This window comes from Paramisgurnus dabryanus, chromosome 9 (genome assembly GCF_030506205.2).
Source record: "Paramisgurnus dabryanus chromosome 9, PD_genome_1.1, whole genome shotgun sequence".
Taxonomy (NCBI): Eukaryota; Metazoa; Chordata; class Actinopteri; order Cypriniformes; family Cobitidae; genus Paramisgurnus; species Paramisgurnus dabryanus.
In genome coordinates, this window is record NC_133345.1 from 7,138,687 (window position 1) to 7,158,145 (window position 19,459).

The following is a 19,459-nucleotide window of genomic DNA, read 5'->3' on the forward strand; positions in this document are numbered from 1 at the left end:
ATTTAAAACAGTACGAATAAAACAGTACAAAAGAATAAAACAGTATGAACCTTACCTGTTATAAAGGGAATGAAGCTTACGGTATGGTGCTTACCTGCAGAAATAAATAAAGTACAATAAGAACACACAGAACTTCAATTTTCAAAATTATTTTAACAATAAATGATGATTATTTTACTGGTTTACCTGTTTGCGATTACCACAGAATCCCGTCACCTGGCTGCGGTCTTCATTTGGTGAACGGTTCTTCACTCATAATTGACCTATACAAGAAATAGAGAAGAATAATAAGCAATTCTGCTTTTACATGTAGATGTGTGCCCCAAGAACACAGACACACCGGCTCCAAAAAGTTTAAAAAGTACACATTTCTGTTATTTTAATGTGGCAAATGTGTCAGCTTTAAAAGAAGCATACATTACCTTTTAAAGAGGATGCGCACTGCGTGAAATACCTTTACTCCCAGCATAAGCAAGCAATTTTCAAAATGCTTTTAAAAGTAATGGTGATTATCTTACTTGTTTAACTGTTTGTGATTACCATGGAATCATGTCACCATCATTTTTAAGCTTGTAAAGCAAATAATGAAACATTGACTTAGTAGGAAAAAATATTTTGGAAGTATCGTGATAAAGGATGAAGAAAATATTTTGCAAAGTGATGGTTAGCACACGGTTGATGGTACCTAATAAATTCCATCATATTTTTTTTATTCCTACTATGGAAGTCAATGGTGACTATCTGCTGTGGGTTTACCATCATTCCTCAAAATACCTTCTTTTGTGTTACTCAGAAAAAAAACTAATCCTCGTGTTGTTGTAAGCCTGTATGCATGAGTAAATGATGACAGAATTATCATCATAAATTGAAATATCCCTTTAAACTGTATTTCCCCCCCTTAAACCTAAACTTATTTTCTTACGGCAAGTCATTTAGGTAATCAAGAAAATACTTTACCCGTTGTCTTTGTGAGTTAAACAAATACAGCTACGCTTCCAGGTCTGTCGACGTTGCTGTGGTTTTTCGACAGCTGTATTATGAAGGGTAGCGAATGAATGAATACATTGCAAAAAATCATTTCTTACTTGTTATTTCGAACTGTTTTCACTGTACAAATATCTAGAAAGTCTTAAAATAAGATGCATTTTTTGATGAGCAAAATGCCCTAAGAAAATAAGCCTAGCCTTTAGGGAGAAAAAAACTCAAAATTTAAGCGAATTTGGGCTTAAAACAAGCAAATAAATCTGCCAAAGGGGTAAGAAACAAATCTAGATATAAACACTTAATTCAAGAAAAATTGTCGTAGCCCATTGGCAGATTTGTTGGCTTGTTTAATGTACATGCATGTACAATATTTCAATTTGTCTTGTATTTATTAGCATTTTGTATTGCCCAACGCTGTCTATGTTGTTTAACTGTTGTCATTTTCTTATAAAAGCCTTTATAATTTATTAGTTTGGATGATTGCCATTCCCGAGAACCTCTTATATTGGAAATAAAAGAATCATCTAAGCATTATTTTGTTGACTGTCTCTTAGACATGTAGCCGTTTGATTGTGGTTCTATTTAATGGCTAGTCTATTCTTTTGGAATGGTCAAACGTCTATTAGATTTTCACTGACAGCCCAAATTAAGCCTTGTTTTAGCCTAGACACATATTCGCTGTCTATTAGAAATTATGTAGTCGTTGAATAGCCGCTTTTTTGATGACTAATGTATTCTTGGGCCGTGGTTAGACGTCTCTTGGATTTTACGTAAAACGACAAAAGAATCTATTTTTAACACATAGGTCAGGGGAGAGCGCGAACGCAGTCCCCCACTATCAGAAATTTTGCAGTCGAGATTCCCACATTTGGGGAATTCGCAAAGGGTCCGCACAACCGGAGTGCAATGGCTGAGCCTCGCCCTGGGTGAACCACCTTCATGATCATGGTGTCTCCCCTGCCAGGTAAGTATGAGCGACACCCTTTGAGGCCAGACGGCCGCATCTTCCTGTGACCGATCACATCAACGGCGCCCCCGAAGGCCGTCCGACTAACATTTCATTACTGTGTGTGACCAGGTGGAAAGCGCACGAAGCCACGTCTGAGACCAAACATTCTTCGAGATCTACCCTATTTTTATTCCGTTTCCAGCCCGGTTGAACCGTGTAGAGTGAAATATGTGAAACAATTTAAATCAAATGGATTTAAATTGCGCATTCAAATATATGGTTTCGTTATTACAAAGTAACTTTACGTGGAATAGAAACAAAGAAATGTACAGAGCAATCAAGAAACAACGAAAGCATAGCAATTTTAGAACGTGGATAAATAAAAACACAGGGCTCAATGACTTACCCGTTGTCGTTGTGAGTTAAACAAGTACAGCTATGCTTCCAGGTCTGTCGACGTTGCTGTGGATTTTCGACAGCTGTAGTATGAAGGGTAGTGAAAAAAGTTTTCAGGTGTTTTTAACATTCCAATCGGCCTCTTTCGCTTTTGTTGCACCTTCAGCTGTGTCGAGGATGTTTAATTCGTCCTCGGATCACCACCACAAACTTGTAAAGAAAATAATTAAATACATTACAAAAACATTTCTTTATCAGCGTGTTCATTTCCACGCAAGCTTTTCGTTAAACCAATAAAGCCAACGAAAACACAGCAATTTAAAGAAACACACGTATTAGAAAAAACACCGTCATTCACGCACAAAAGAAGCAAATTCTTTTTTTGTATTTGACTTATTTGTCCCCGAGAAGGGGAGCGCACCATTCATGGAAACACTGCAATACCATGTTGATGCATGGAGTGGAAGGAGCAAGCTCCGCTTCCATTTCCGAAGGTCAAAAATCCATTTAACATATAGTCTCCGGATAGGAGACGTATCAGACATTAAACTGATAAGAACAGATACTACACTTGATCTTAGCCAAAAGGCCGAGAAGCGATACCGGAATAGACGCAGCCAAAGGGGGAGCCGGCGAAGGCGCTGGCTTTTGGGGTGGAGGCTAGCGGGCATTTAACTCTATACGTTACAGAGGTAGAACGTTGAGCTAGCAGATCAGAAGTTCATGTTTTCTAAACCCATGCAGAAAACACACACAAACTGTTGGGAAAAAGCAGTCATCGCTTAACCAAACAGAAACATGAAGTAAAGCTTCAGTTAATTTGCTTGCAGCTTGCAGATCCAATACGTCGATCGTAAAGGTAATGCCGGTAGATCGCACATACCTTAACTGTGTATGCTGCTCCACGCCTCCACGAGCTTCGGGAAACAGAGCGCAAAATTGTCATTATGGTCTTGGATTAACTGTGAAACATGCTTTGCCTTTCTTCTCAAATGTGTTTTCATAAATCTTACGCTGTCCGCTGCAGCTCAGTCGTCTAACTTCTGAAATTTACCAGGATGCGCATTTTTTCCTTGATGCAGGAACTGATCCACGCTCATGAGAGAGAGAGAGAGAATTTAGAATTTTCAAAAAACCTTTATTACAAATTAAAACATTTTCATAACCTCAAATCAGAAAAAACAAAGGGGAAAAAATATATATATATATATATAGTAACGGAAATAACAAAAAATAAGCCAACATAGGAGCAAAGACGAAATCATCTTCAATAACCAGACACAGAGCTCCTCCATAATACCAAATCAATTCAAAAGAAAGAAGATCATTCATTGCTTTTAAGTATCTAAAACCAATAAGGATTCTAGATTTAACTTATTTTAAAAACTGCTAATATATCATGGCTTCCAGGTCTGTCAACGTTGCTGTGGTTTTTCGACAGCTGTAATATGAAGGGTAGAGTGAAAAAAAATGTTTAAGTGTTTTGAACATCCCAATCTGTTCGTTTACTTAGTATTTTATTCATGTTTTCGAGTTAAAAAATAATTCTTAAATCAAGATACATTTACTTAATAAGCAAAGTGGCTTAGAATTTAAGTCTTGTTTACTGAAATAAATTCTAAAATGTAATAGGTTAAGGCTTAAAACAAGTAAAAATATCTGCCAGTGGGGTAAGAAAAATAAACCTAAATTGAGTTTATTATTGAATTAAGTTGAAACTAGAATTACGTTTATTTTTCTTACCCCGCTGGCAGATATTTTTTACTTGTTTTAAATATAAACCTGTTGATTTTTATAATTTATTTCAATTATTACAAAGTATACGATCTGATTTTTTAATCGCGGTGTTTGTTTTATTCCTCATTTCTTTTCCGTGCATTTGCTTTATTTATTTATTTTTGCTTGTTGCATTTAAATGCACGTTTGATTTGTTGCCACATTATTCTGTGTTAATGTATTTTTTAACATGTTTATAAACAAAAAGTGCGTTATTATAATTAATTATATGGCTGTGAATTCCCAGCAAACACAAAACGCTTTTATAACAATTTTCTATTACAATACATAATATCTTAAGCCACTTTGCTTACCAAGTAAATGTATCTCCATTTAAGAATTGTCAGATATTCACAAGAAAACAAGACAAAAACAGTAAGTAAGATATTCATTTACTTTTTTCTTTCAAACATGAATTTACAGACGGCTGGAAATTTTAAATAAAATAACTAGACATACCTATTCGGGTCTGCTCCCGTTTGCTGTGATGACGGGGACCTAGTCCAAAGCACATTTTGAGGAATACTTACACATTTTACTTCTTATTTCTTTGGAATTAATTATTATTTATTTTCAATTACAAAGTATGCGATCTGATTTTTTTAATCGCGGTGTTTGTTTTATTCCTCGTTTCTTTTCCATGCATTTGCTTTATTTATTTATTTTCTGCTTGTTGCATTTAAATGCACATTTGATTTGTTGCCACATTATTCTGTGTTAATGTATTTTTTAACATGTTTATCAACAAAAAGTGCGTTATTATAATTAATTATATAGCTGTGAAATATATACAAGAATTCCCAGCAAAAACAAAACGTTTTTATAACAATTTTCTATTACAATACATAATATCTTAAGCCACTTTGCTTACCAAGTAAATGTATCTCCATTTAAGAATTGTCAGATATTCACTAGAAAACAAGACAAAAACAGTAAGTAAGATATTCATTTACTTTTTTCTTTCAAACATGAATTTACAGACGGCTGGGAATTTTTAATAAAATAACTAGACATACCTATTCGGGTCTGCTCCCGTTTGCTGTGATGACGGGAGACTTAGTCCAAAGCACATTTTGAGGAATACTTACACATTTTACTTCTTATTTCTTTGAAATTAATTATTATTTATTTTCAATTACAAAGTATGAGATCTGATTTTTTTAATCGCGGTGTGTGTTTTATTCCTCGTTTCTTTAGCTCACACAACATTCTACCAAAAAACAGCAGATCATTTTCTACTAGATAACTCCATACACTATGGATTAAAAATGTCCCGACTGCGAACCTGATAAAACCCAGGTAAAAAGCAAATACAAATAAACCATTTTGATTTAGCAAAAGTTTACAAATAAATGCACTCCCTGCACACAACAAGCACGTCTAGTTACCATTCATATTTTGCGTGATTTAAGTTTCGTCGCATACATTTTGGAAGGCACACGATAAAAACAAAATAAGGCTTTTAATGTATGCAGACTTCATTCTCCGTTGAGGGCTTATCAATCATAATAAACGCTGTTAACTCTTCTCATTGAATGGTCTAAATCCAATGCTGGTAAAGAAATCAAATGTGCATTTCAACGCAACAAGCAAGCCGTAAAGCAATGGATGCAGGCAAACAAACGAGGAATAGCACATACACCACGATTAGATCATCGGGTCTCATACTTTGGAATTAATAAGAAATAATTATTCAGTCTAAAGAAATAAGAAGTAAAATGTCTAAGTATTTCTCCAAATGTGCAGACTCATTACAATAAACGGGAGCAGACACGAATAGTTATGTATGTCTCGTTATTTTATTTAAAATTGACAGCTGTCTAACATATGATATATTTTGATAATACGAAATGCTAAAAAAATAATATAACACCAATCGACAATATCTGTTATTGTTATTTTTACAAGTAAATTCATGTGTAGGAGAAAACAAAGCAGCTGTCAGTCCATACTATATTGAGTGGCCATCGTAGTGGTGCAACCTGAACGATGTTTTCCTTACTTCCGGTCAAAGGCGCCATTTTGTGAAATAGGCATATAGGTGACGCTGGAGCACGCGGCCATTGTCTCTGTTCAACAAAACAAGTGTATATATACACATACGCATATTTTTCCTCAATCAATCACCGAATACAAGGTGCAATTCGATGCCAACTGGCCCTTCTCTCTGGTTTCATGTTTGTAAGGAAAATTAAGGGGGAAATTACGATAGCATTTCAGCCAAACATTCATTCGTGCCACGCTGCTTTTCTTTGAACGAAAAAAAAAACCCTCTGCTCCCCCTACACAATTTCTTCTCCTGTTATTTTATGCTTAAAACAAGCAAATAAATCTGCCTACAGGGTAAGAAAAAATTCGTTAACTTTTCCCATAAACACTTAATTCAAGAAAAATTGTCCCACCCCACTGGCCATTTTTTATCCACAATACACATTCGATGTCTGCACGCACCATTGTCTTTGTTCAACGCAAACAATTCTGTTGCGTTTTTCTTTGAACGAAGTGCTCCGCCTAGATAATTTGACCCATATTCACATGGGTTTGTTTCTCGTTTTTTCTTTGAGAACAATCTATATAGCGCTTTCCACAATCGTTTTGGTGTTAGCTTTACGTAAAATAGAAACACAGAAAAGTACTGAGCGATGGAGAAACCACGAAGCGGAACATATTATGACCACGGATTGGCAAACAAACTGGCAACCACGCACAAAAGAAGCAAACTCTGGTTTTAAACTCACCTTATTTGTCCCCGGAAAGCGCCAGAGTCGATGCACGGAGTGGACGGAGCAAGCCTCGCTTCCATAGCCGAAGGTCAAAAATCCATTCAAACGTGTAGTCCCCGGTGTCCACTCGATTTTACCCAAAAAGCCGAGGAGCGATACCGCAATGGCATCCGGAGAAGGCGCTGGCTGTCGGGATGGAAGTTAGCGGGTCAGAGATCCGGCACTGAAGGTCTGCGTTCATTACTCACCGTGTGCATTTCACTCTATACTTGTAAAAAAACCATACAAATACATACAGAAACAGTTATCACTCATACAAAAAGAAACACGAAGGTAAAGCTTCAGTTAATTTGCTCGCTGAATGCTTTTTGCATGCACATACAAAACTGAACAAAACTGATATACTGAACAAAATAGGCCCCAAAATTGAGGAACACCAGTTGTTTAGTTAAACTGATTGAATAGCACTTTGCTTTCTATTTGTTAAATATGAAATGAGACAATAAATTACAAATTACATTTCAATGCCTGCAGCGTGTTCATGTCCACACCACAAATAAAACTGTGTGACCCTTTTTTTTTGGTTTAAAGATTGAAAGTTTCGAACCTACGCAACACTCTAAAGACAAATGCTCCTAAATAGTACCAAATAAGGGTTCTTCAGCTTGTAACCATAGCAGAACCCGTTTTTTTGGTACTATATAGAACCTTTTTATACGGTTCTATAAAGAATCTTGCCTTGAAAAATGCTCACCTCAGTGGTGCTATAAAGAACGATTAATTTATCAGCTGTCAGGAGTGACATTTTTGTTATTTATCCACTTTCTAATGTATAGGACTTGATAAGGATTAACAGTTTAAAAACAGAAATGCAAGACATCAGAAAATACATTTATTTTTTACTTTCATAACATGAGAGGTGTCATACAATAACAAATATGTGCTTTAAAATCACATTCCTAAGTTAAAAATATACATAAAAATAGATATATGGATCATTACACAAATCACTACTCAAAGGAAATATGTTAAATAACTGCTTCAATATTAATTAACAATAACGTTTGGCCAAGGCAGTCCTTGTAAATAGACATATAAATAGACAAATAAAATCATGACATATATGCCATAGAGCCTGAGATAGAGAAAAATAATAAGGAATTCTGCTTTTACTACCATCTCAGAAATATTGCCAGAATTGGAGGTTTTGTCTCAAGACAGGACTTAGAGAAACTTGTTCATGCTTTCATCACCAGCAGGGCCGATTATTGCAATGGACAATGGATTAAAAAAGTACTGTTACTTGTTTAAAAACCACTTCATGGCTACAGGCCGAAATACATGACAGATATGCTAATCGAATATGAAACCGATTACTCGGAGCAATAGGATCAGGTCATTTAGAAAAAACAGGGGTTCACTCAAAACAAGGTGCATCAGCATTTAGTTATTATCAGCTTTCAGAAGAGATCAGATGTGCTTCAACAGTAGACACTTTTAAATCTAGATTAAAAACACATCAGTTTAACTTTGCATTTACTGAATGATTTAAAACAGTACGAATAAAACAGTACAAAAGAATAAAACAGTATGAACCTTACCTGTTATAAAGGGAATGAAGCTTACGGTATGGTGCTTACCTGCAGAAATAAATAAAGTACAATAAGAACACACAGAACTTCAATTTTCAAAATTATTTTAACAATAAATGATGATTATTTTACTGGTTTACCTGTTTGCGATTACCACAGAATCCCGTCACCTGGCTGCGGTCTTCATTTGGTGAACGGTTCTTCACTCATAATTGACCTATACAAGAAATAGAGAAGAATAATAAGCAATTCTGCTTTTACATGTAGATGTGTGCCCCAAGAACACAGACACACCGGCTCCAAAAAGTTTAAAAAGTACACATTTCTGTTATTTTAATGTGGCAAATGTGTCAGCTTTAAAAGAAGCATACATTACCTTTTAAAGAGGATGCGCACTGCGTGAAATACCTTTACTCCCAGCATAAGCAAGCAATTTTCAAAATGCTTTTAAAAGTAATGGTGATTATCTTACTTGTTTAACTGTTTGTGATTACCATGGAATCATGTCACCATCATTTTTAAGCTTGTAAAGCAAATAATGAAACATTGACTTAGTAGGAAAAAATATTTTGGAAGTAGCGTGATAAATGATGAAGAAAATATTTTGCAAAGTGATGGTTAGCACACGGTTGATGGTACCTAATAAATTCCATCATATTTTTTTTATTCCTACTATGGAAGTCAATGGTGACTATCTGCTGTGGGTTTACCATCATTCCTCAAAATACCTTCTTTTGTGTTACTCAGAAAAAAACTAATCCTCGTGTTGTTGTAAGCCTGTATGCATGAGTAAATGATGACAGAATTATCATCATAAATTGAAATATCCCTTTAAACTGTATTTCCCCCCCTTAAACCTAAACTTATTTTCTTACGGCAAGTCATTTAGGTAATCAAGAAAATACTTTACCCGTTGTCTTTGTGAGTTAAACAAATACAGCTACGCTTCCAGGTCTGTCGACGTTGCTGTGGTTTTTCGACAGCTGTATTATGAAGGGTAGCGAATGAATGAATACATTGCAAAAAATCATTTCTTACTTGTTATTTCGAACTGTTTTCACTGTACAAATATCTAGAAAGTCTTAAAATAAGATGCATTTTTTGATGAGCAAAATGCCCTAAGAAAATAAGCCTAGCCTTTAGGGAGAAAAAAACTCAAAATTTAAGCGAATTTGGGCTTAAAACAAGCAAATAAATCTGCCAAAGGGGTAAGAAACAAATCTAGATATAAACACTTAATTCAAGAAAAATTGTCGTAGCCCATTGGCAGATTTGTTGGCTTGTTTAATGTACATGCATGTACAATATTTCAATTTGTCTTGTATTTATTAGCATTTTGTATTGCCCAACGCTGTCTATGTTGTTTAACTGTTGTCATTTTCTTATAAAAGCCTTTATAATTTATTAGTTTGGATGATTGCCATTCCCGAGAACCTCTTATATTGGAAATAAAAGAATCATCTAAGCATTATTTTGTTGACTGTCTCTTAGACATGTAGCCGTTTGATTGTGGTTCTATTTAATGGCTAGTCTATTCTTTTGGAATGGTCAAACGTCTATTAGATTTTCACTGACAGCCCAAATTAAGCCTTGTTTTAGCCTAGACACATATTCGCTGTCTATTAGAAATTATGTAGTCGTTGAATAGCCGCTTTTTTGATGACTAATGTATTCTTGGGCCGTGGTTAGATGTCTCTTGGATTTTACGTAAAACGACAAAAGAATCTATTTTTAACACATAGGTCAGGGGAGAGCGCGAACGCAGTCCCCCACTATCAGAAATTTTGCAGTCGAGATTCCCACATTTGGGGAATTCGCAAAGGGTCAGCACAACCGGAGTGCAATGGCTGAGCCTCGCCCTGGGTGAACCACCTTCATGATCATGGTGTCTCCCCTGCCAGGTAAGTATGAGCGACACCCTTTGAGGCCAGACGGCCGCATCTTCCTGTGACCGATCACATCAACGGCGCCCCCGAAGGGCGTCCGACTAACATTTCATTACTGTGTGTGACCAGGTGGAAAGCGCACGAAGCCACGTCTGAGACCAAACATTCTTCGAGATCTACCCTATTTTTATTCCGTTTCCAGCCCGGTTGAACCGTGTAGAGTGAAATATGTGAAACAATTTAAATCAAATGGATTTAAATTGCGCATTCAAATATATGGTTTCGTTATTACAAAGTAACTTTACGTGGAATAGAAACAAAGAAATGTACAGAGCAATCAAGAAACAACGAAAGCATAGCAATTTTAGAACGTGGATAAATAAAAACACAGGGCTCAATGACTTACCCGTTGTCGTTGTGAGTTAAACAAGTACAGCTATGCTTCCAGGTCTGTCGACGTTGCTGTGGATTTTCGACAGCTGTAGTATGAAGGGTAGTGAAAAAAGTTTTCAGGTGTTTTTAACATTCCAATCGGCCTCTTTCGCTTTTGTTGCACCTTCAGCTGTGTCGAGGATGTTTAATTCGTCCTCGGATCACCACCACAAACTTGTAAAGAAAATAATTAAATACATTACAAAAACATTTCTTTATCAGCGTGTTCATTTCCACGCAAGCTTTTCGTTAAACCAATAAAGCCAACGAAAACACAGCAATTTAAAGAAACACACGTATTAGAAAAAACACCGTCATTCACGCACAAAAGAAGCAAATTCTTTTTTTGTATTTGACTTATTTGTCCCCGAGAAGGGGAGCGCACCATTCATGGAAACACTGCAATACCATGTTGATGCATGGAGTGGAAGGAGCAAGCTCCGCTTCCGTTTCCGAAGGTCAAAAATCCATTTAACATATAGTCTCCGGATAGGAGACGTATCAGACATTAAACTGATAAGAACAGATACTACACTTGATCTTAGCCAAAAGGCCGAGAAGCGATACCGGAATAGACGCAGCCAAAGGGGGAGCCGGCGAAGGCGCTGGCTTTTGGGGTGGAGGCTAGCGGGCATTTAACTCTATACGTTACAGAGGTAGAACGTTGAGCTAGCAGATCAGAAGTTCATGTTTTCTAAACCCATGCAGAAAACACACACAAACTGTTGGGAAAAAGCAGTCATCGCTTAACCAAACAGAAACATGAAGTAAAGCTTCAGTTAATTTGCTTGCAGCTTGCAGATCCAATACGTCGATCGTAAAGGTAATGCCGGTAGATCGCACATACCTTAACTGTGTATGCTGCTCCACGCCTCCACGAGCTTCGGGAAACAGAGCGCAAAATTGTCATTATGGTCTTGGATTAACTGTGAAACATGCTTTGCCTTTCTTCTCAAATGTGTTTTCATAAATCTTACGCTGTCCGCTGCAGCTCAGTCGTCTAACTTCTGAAATGTACCAGGATGCGCATTTTTTCCTTGATGCAGGAACTGATCCACGCTCATGAGAGAGAGAGAGAGAATTTAGAATTTTCAAAAAACCTTTATTACAAATTAAAACATTTTCATAACCTCAAATCAGAAAAAACAAAGGGGAAAAAAATATATATATATATAGTAACGGAAATAACAAAAAATAAGCCAACATAGGAGCAAAGACGAAATCATCTTCAATAACCAGACACAGAGCTCCTCCATAATACCAAATCAATTCAAAAGAAAGAAGATCATTCATTGCTTTTAAGTATCTAAAACCAATAAGGATTCTAGATTTAACTTATTTTAAAAACTGCTAATATATCATGGCTTCCAGGTCTGTCAACGTTGCTGTGGTTTTTCGACAGCTGTAATATGAAGGGTAGAGTGAAAAAAAATGTTTAAGTGTTTTGAACATCCCAATCTGTTCGTTTACTTAGTATTTTATTCATGTTTTCGAGTTAAAAAATAATTCTTAAATCAAGATACATTTACTTAATAAGCAAAGTGGCTTAGAATTTAAGTCTTGTTTACTGAAATAAATTCTAAAATGTAATAGGTTAAGGCTTAAAACAAGTAAAAATATCTGCCAGTGGGGTAAGAAAAATAAACCTAAATTGAGTTTATTATTGAATTAAGTTGAAACTAGAATTACGTTTATTTTTCTTACCCCGCTGGCAGATATTTTTTTACTTGTTTTAAATATAAACCTGTTGATTTTTATAATTTATTTCAATTATTACAAAGTATACGATCTGATTTTTTTAATCGCGGTGTTTGTTTTATTCCTCGTTTCTTTTCCGTGCATTTGCTTTATTTATTTATTTTTGCTTGTTGCATTTAAATGCACGTTTGATTTGTTGCCACATTATTCTGTGTTAATGTATTTTTTAACATGTTTATAAACAAAAAGTGCGTTATTATAATTAATTATATGGCTGTGAATTCCCAGCAAACACAAAACGCTTTTATAACAATTTTCTATTACAATACATAATATCTTAAGCCACTTTGCTTACCAAGTAAATGTATCTCCATTTAAGAATTGTCAGATATTCACAAGAAAACAAGACAAAAACAGTAAGTAAGATATTCATTTACTTTTTTCTTTCAAACATGAATTTACAGACGGCTGGAAATTTTAAATAAAATAACTAGACATACCTATTCGGGTCTGCTCCCGTTTGCTGTGATGACGGGGACTTAGTCCAAAGCACATTTTGAGGAATACTTACACATTTTACTTCTTATTTCTTTGGAATTAATTATTATTTATTTTCAATTACAAAGTATGCGATCTGATTTTTTTAATCGCGGTGTTTGTTTTATTCCTCGTTTCTTTTCCATGCATTTGCTTTATTTATTTATTTTCTGCTTGTTGCATTTAAATGCACATTTGATTTGTTGCCACATTATTCTGTGTTAATGTATTTTTTAACATGTTTATCAACAAAAAGTGCGTTATTATAATTAATTATATAGCTGTGAAATATATACAAGAATTCCCAGCAAAAACAAAACGTTTTTATAACAATTTTCTATTACAATACATAATATCTTAAGCCACTTTGCTTACCAAGTAAATGTATCTCCATTTAAGAATTGTCAGATATTCACTAGAAAACAAGACAAAAACAGTAAGTAAGATATTCATTTACTTTTTTCTTTCAAACATGAATTTACAGACGGCTGGGAATTTTTAATAAAATAACTAGACATACCTATTCGGGTCTGCTCCCGTTTGCTGTGATGACGGGAGACTTAGTCCAAAGCACATTTTGAGGAATACTTACACATTTTACTTCTTATTTCTTTGAAATTAATTATTATTTATTTTCAATTACAAAGTATGAGATCTGATTTTTTTAATCGCGGTGTGTGTTTTATTCCTCGTTTCTTTAGCTCACACAACATTCTACCAAAAAACAGCAGATCATTTTCTACTAGATAACTCCATACACTATGGATTAAAAATGTCCCGACTGCGAACCTGATAAAACCCAGGTAAAAAGCAAATACAAATAAACCATTTTGATTTAGCAAAAGTTTACAAATAAATGCACTCCCTGCACACAACAAGCACGTCTAGTTACCATTCATATTTTGCGTGATTTAAGTTTCGTCGCATACATTTTGGAAGGCACACGATAAAAACAAAATAAGGCTTTTAATGTATGCAGACTTCATTCTCCGTTGAGGGCTTATCAATCATAATAAACGCTGTTAACTCTTCTCATTGAATGGTCTAAATCCAATGCTGGTAAAGAAATCAAATGTGCATTTCAACGCAACAAGCAAGCCGTAAAGCAATGGATGCAGGCAAACAAACGAGGAATAGCACATACACCACGATTAGATCATCGGGTCTCATACTTTGGAATTAATAAGAAATAATTATTCAGTCTAAAGAAATAAGAAGTAAAATGTCTAAGTATTTCTCCAAATGTGCAGACTCATTACAATAAACGGGAGCAGACACGAATAGTTATGTATGTCTCGTTATTTTATTTAAAATTGACAGCTGTCTAACATATGATATATTTTGATAATACGAAATGCTAAAAAAATAATATAACACCAATCGACAATATCTGTTATTGTTATTTTTACAAGTAAATTCATGTGTAGGAGAAAACAAAGCAGCTGTCAGTCCATACTATATTGAGTGGCCATCGTAGTGGTGCAACCTGAACGATGTTTTCCTTACTTCCGGTCAAAGGCGCCATTTTGTGAAATAGGCATATAGGTGACGCTGGAGCACGCGGCCATTGTCTCTGTTCAACAAAACAAGTGTATATATACACATACGCATATTTTTCCTCAATCAATCACCGAATACAAGGTGCAATTCGATGCCAACTGGCCCTTCTCTCTGGTTTCATGTTTGTAAGGAAAATTAAGGGGGAAATTACGATAGCATTTCAGCCAAACATTCATTCGTGCCACGCTGCTTTTCTTTGAACGAAAAAAAAACCCTCTGCTCCCCCTACACAATTTCTTCTCCTGTTATTTTATGCTTAAAACAAGCAAATAAATCTGCCTACAGGGTAAGAAAAAATTCGTTAACTTTTCCCATAAACACTTAATTCAAGAAAAATTGTCCCACCCCACTGGCCATTTTTTATCCACAATACACATTCGATGTCTGCACGCACCATTGTCTTTGTTCAACGCAAACAATTCTGTTGCGTTTTTCTTTGAACGAAGTGCTCCGCCTAGATAATTTGACCCATATTCACATGGGTTTGTTTCTCGTTTTTTCTTTGAGAACAATCTATATAGCGCTTTCCACAATCGTTTTGGTGTTAGCTTTACGTAAAATAGAAACACAGAAAAGTACTGAGCGATGGAGAAACCACGAAGCGGAACATATTATGACCACGGATTGGCAAACAAACTGGCAACCACGCACAAAAGAAGCAAACTCTGGTTTTAAACTCACCTTATTTGTCCCCGGAAAGCGCCAGAGTCGATGCACGGAGTGGACGGAGCAAGCCTCGCTTCCATAGCCGAAGGTCAAAAATCCATTCAAACGTGTAGTCCCCGGTGTCCACTCGATTTTACCCAAAAAGCCGAGGAGCGATACCGCAATGGCATCCGGAGAAGGCGCTGGCTGTCGGGATGGAGGTTAGCGGGTCAGAGATCCGGCACTGAAGGTCTGCGTTCATTACTCACCGTGTGCATTTCACTCTATACTTGTAAAAAAACCATACAAATACATACAGAAACAGTTATCACTCATACAAAAAGAAACACGAAGGTAAAGCTTCAGTTAATTTGCTCGCTGAATGCTTTTTGCATGCACATACAAAACTGAACAAAACTGATATACTGAACAAAATAGGCCCCAAAATTGAGGAACACCAGTTGTTTAGTTAAACTGATTGAATAGCACTTTGCTTTCTATTTGTTAAATATGAAATGAGACAATAAATTACAAATTACATTTCAATGCCTGCAGCGTGTTCATGTCCACACCACAAATAAAACCGTGTGACCCTTTTTTTTGGTTTAAAGATTGAAAGTTTCGAACCTACGCAACACTCTAAAGACAAATGCTCCTAAATAGTACCAAATAAGGGTTCTTCAGCTTGTAACCATAGCAGAACCCGTTTTTTTTGGTACTATATAGAACCTTTTTATACGGTTCTATAAAGAATCTTGCCTTGAAAAATGCTCACCTCAGTGGTGCTATAAAGAACGATTAATTTATCAGCTGTCAGGAGTGACATTTTTGTTATTTATCCACTTTCTAATGTATAGCACTTGATAAGGATTAACAGTTTAAAAACAGAAATGCAAGACATCAGAAAATACATTTATTTTTTACTTTCATAACATGAGAGGTGTCATACAATAACAAATATGTGCTTTAAAATCACATTCCTAAGTTAAAAATATACATAAAAATAGATATATGGATCATTACACAAATCACTACTCAAAGGAAATATGTTAAATAACTGCTTCAATATTAATTAACAATAACGTTTGGCCAAGGCAGTCCTTGTAAATAGACATATAAATAGACAAATAAAATCATGACATATATGCCATAGAGCCTGAGATAGAGAAAAATAATAAGGAATTCTGCTTTTACTACCATCTCAGAAATATTGCCAGAATTGGAGGTTTTGTCTCAAGACAGGACTTAGAGAAACTTGTTCATGCTTTCATCACCAGCAGGGCCGATTATTGCAATGGACAATGGATTAAAAAAGTACTGTTACTTGTTTAAAAACCACTTCATGGCTACAGGCCGAAATACATGACAGATATGCTAATCGAATATGAAACCGATTACTCGGAGCAATAGGATCAGGTCATTTAGAAAAAACAGGGGTTCACTCAAAACAAGGTGCATCAGCATTTAGTTATTATCAGCTTTCAGAAGAGATCAGATGTGCTTCAACAGTAGACACTTTTAAATCTAGATTAAAAACACATCAGTTTAACTTTGCATTTACTGAATGATTTAAAACAGTACGAATAAAACAGTACAAAAGAATAAAACAGTATGAACCTTACCTGTTATAAAGGGAATGAAGCTTACGGTATGGTGCTTACCTGCAGAAATAAATAAAGTACAATAAGAACACACAGAACTTCAATTTTCAAAATTATTTTAACAATAAATGATGATTATTTTACTGGTTTACCTGTTTGCGATTACCACAGAATCCCGTCACCTGGCTGCGGTCTTCATTTGGTGAACGGTTCTTCACTCATAATTGACCTATACAAGAAATAGAGAAGAATAATAAGCAATTCTGCTTTTACATGTAGATGTGTGCCCCAAGAACACAGACACACCGGCTCCAAAAAGTTTAAAAAGTACACATTTCTGTTATTTTAATGTGGCAAATGTGTCAGCTTTAAAAGAAGCATACATTACCTTTTAAAGAGGATGCGCACTGCGTGAAATACCTTTACTCCCAGCATAAGCAAGCAATTTTCAAAATGCTTTTAAAAGTAATGGTGATTATCTTACTTGTTTAACTGTTTGTGATTACCATGGAATCATGTCACCATCATTTTTAAGCTTGTAAAGCAAATAATGAAACATTGACTTAGTAGGAAAAAATATTTTGGAAGTAGCGTGATAAATGATGAAGAAAATATTTTGCAAAGTGATGGTTAGCACACGGTTGATGGTACCTAATAAATTCCATCATATTTTTTTATTCCTACTATGGAAGTCAATGGTGACTATCTGCTGTGGGTTTACCATCATTCCTCAAAATACCTTCTTTTGTGTTACTCAGAAAAAAACTAATCCTCGTGTTGTTGTAAGCCTGTATGCATGAGTAAATGATGACAGAATTATCATCATAAATTGAAATATCCCTTTAAACTGTATTTCCCCCCCTTAAACCTAAACTTATTTTCTTACGGCAAGTCATTTAGGTAATCAAGAAAATACTTTACCCGTTGTCTTTGTGAGTTAAACAAATACAGCTACGCTTCCAGGTCTGTCGACGTTGCTGTGGTTTTTCGACAGCTGTATTATGAAGGGTAGCGAATGAATGAATACATTGCAAAAAATCATTTCTTACTTGTTATTTCGAACTGTTTTCACTGTACAAATATCTAGAAAGTCTTAAAATAAGATGCATTTTTTGATGAGCAAAATGCCCTAAGAAAATAAGCCTAGCCTTTAGGGAGAAAAAAACTCAAAATTTAAGCGAATTTGGGCTTAAAACAAGCAAATAAATCTGCCAAAGGGGTAAGAAACAAATCTAGATATAAACACTTAATTCAAGAAAAATTGTCGTAGCCCATTGGCAGATTTGTTGGCTTGTTTAATGTACATGCATGTACAATATTTCAATTTGTCTTGTATTTATTAGCATTTTGTATTGCCCAACGCTGTCTATGTTGTTTAACTGTTGTCATTTTCTTATAAAAGCCTTTATAATTTATTAGTTTGGATGATTGCCATTCCCGAGAACCTCTTATATTGGAAATAAAAGAATCATCTAAGCATTATTTTGTTGACTGTCTCTTAGACATGTAGCCGTTTGATTGTGGTTCTATTTAATGGCTAGTCTATTCTTTTGGAATGGTCAAACGTCTATTAGATTTTCACTGACAGCCCAAATTAAGCCTTGTTTTAGCCTAGACACATATTCGCTGTCTATTAGAAATTATGTAGTCGTTGAATAGCCGCTTTTTTGATGACTAATGTATTCTTGGGCCGTGGTTAGACGTCTCTTGGATTTTAAGTAAAACGACAAAAGAATCTATTTTTAACACATAGGTCAGGGGAGAGCGCGAACGCAGTCCCCCACTATCAGAAATTTTGCAGTCGAGATTCCCACATTTGGGGAATTCGCAAAGGGTCAGCACAACCGGAGTGCAATGGCTGAGCCTCGCCCTGGGTGAACCACCTTCATGATCATGGTGTCTCCCCTGCCAGGTAAGTATGAGCGACACCCTTTGAGGCCAGACGGCCGCATCTTCCTGTGACCGATCACATCAACGGCGCCCCCGAAGGGCGTCCGACTAACATTTCATTACTGTGTGTGACCAGGTGGAAAGCGCACGAAGCCACGTCTGAGACCAAACATTCTTCGAGATCTACCCTATTTTTATTCCGTTTCCAGCCCGGTTGAACCGTGTAGAGTGAAATATGTGAAACAATTTAAATCAAATGGATTTAAATTGCGCATTCAAATATATGGTTTCGTTATTACAAAGTAACTTTACGTGGAATAGAAACAAAGAAATGTACAGAGCAATCAAGAAACAACGAAAGCATAGCAATTTTAGAACGTGGATAAATAAAAACACAGGGCTCAATGACTTACCCGTTGTCGTTGTGAGTTAAACAAGTACAGCTATGCTTCCAGGTCTGTCGACGTTGCTGTGGATTTTCGACAGCTGTAGTATGAAGGGTAGTGAAAAAAGTTTTCAGGTGTTTTTAACATTCCAATCGGCCTCTTTCGCTTTTGTTGCACCTTCAGCTGTGTCGAGGATGTTTAATTCGTCCTCGGATCACCACCACAAACTTGTAAAGAAAATAATTAAATACATTACAAAAACATTTCTTTATCAGCGTGTTCATTTCCACGCAAGCTTTTCGTTAAACCAATAAAGCCAACGAAAACACAGCAATTTTAAAACACACGTATTAGAAAAAACACCGTCATTCACGCACAAAAGAAGCAAATTCTTTTTTTGTATT

The 19,459-nt window shown here is 35.6% G+C and overlaps 5 non-coding genes across 5 annotated transcripts; all 5 read right to left on the reverse strand.

Annotated features, from left to right (window-relative positions):
* Positions 1-1,791: 1,791 nt before the first annotated feature.
* Positions 1,792-1,956, reverse strand: LOC135765758 (U1 spliceosomal RNA). The gene has a single exon (XR_010541020.1). It is a non-coding gene; the product is annotated as a U1 spliceosomal RNA (small nuclear RNA).
* Positions 1,957-2,739: 783 nt separating this feature from the next.
* On the reverse strand, positions 2,740-2,930 carry LOC135765767 (U2 spliceosomal RNA). The gene has a single exon (XR_010541029.1). It is a non-coding gene; the product is annotated as a U2 spliceosomal RNA (small nuclear RNA).
* Positions 2,931-10,164: 7,234 nt separating this feature from the next.
* LOC135765744 (U1 spliceosomal RNA) lies at positions 10,165-10,329 on the reverse strand. The gene has a single exon (XR_010541006.1). It is a non-coding gene; the product is annotated as a U1 spliceosomal RNA (small nuclear RNA).
* A 783-nt stretch (positions 10,330-11,112) lies between these two features.
* Positions 11,113-11,303, reverse strand: LOC135765780 (U2 spliceosomal RNA). The gene has a single exon (XR_010541042.1). It is a non-coding gene; the product is annotated as a U2 spliceosomal RNA (small nuclear RNA).
* Positions 11,304-18,534: 7,231 nt separating this feature from the next.
* Positions 18,535-18,699, reverse strand: LOC135765745 (U1 spliceosomal RNA). Its single transcript, XR_010541007.1, has one exon. It is a non-coding gene; the product is annotated as a U1 spliceosomal RNA (small nuclear RNA).
* Between the last annotated feature and the right edge of the window lie 760 nt (positions 18,700-19,459).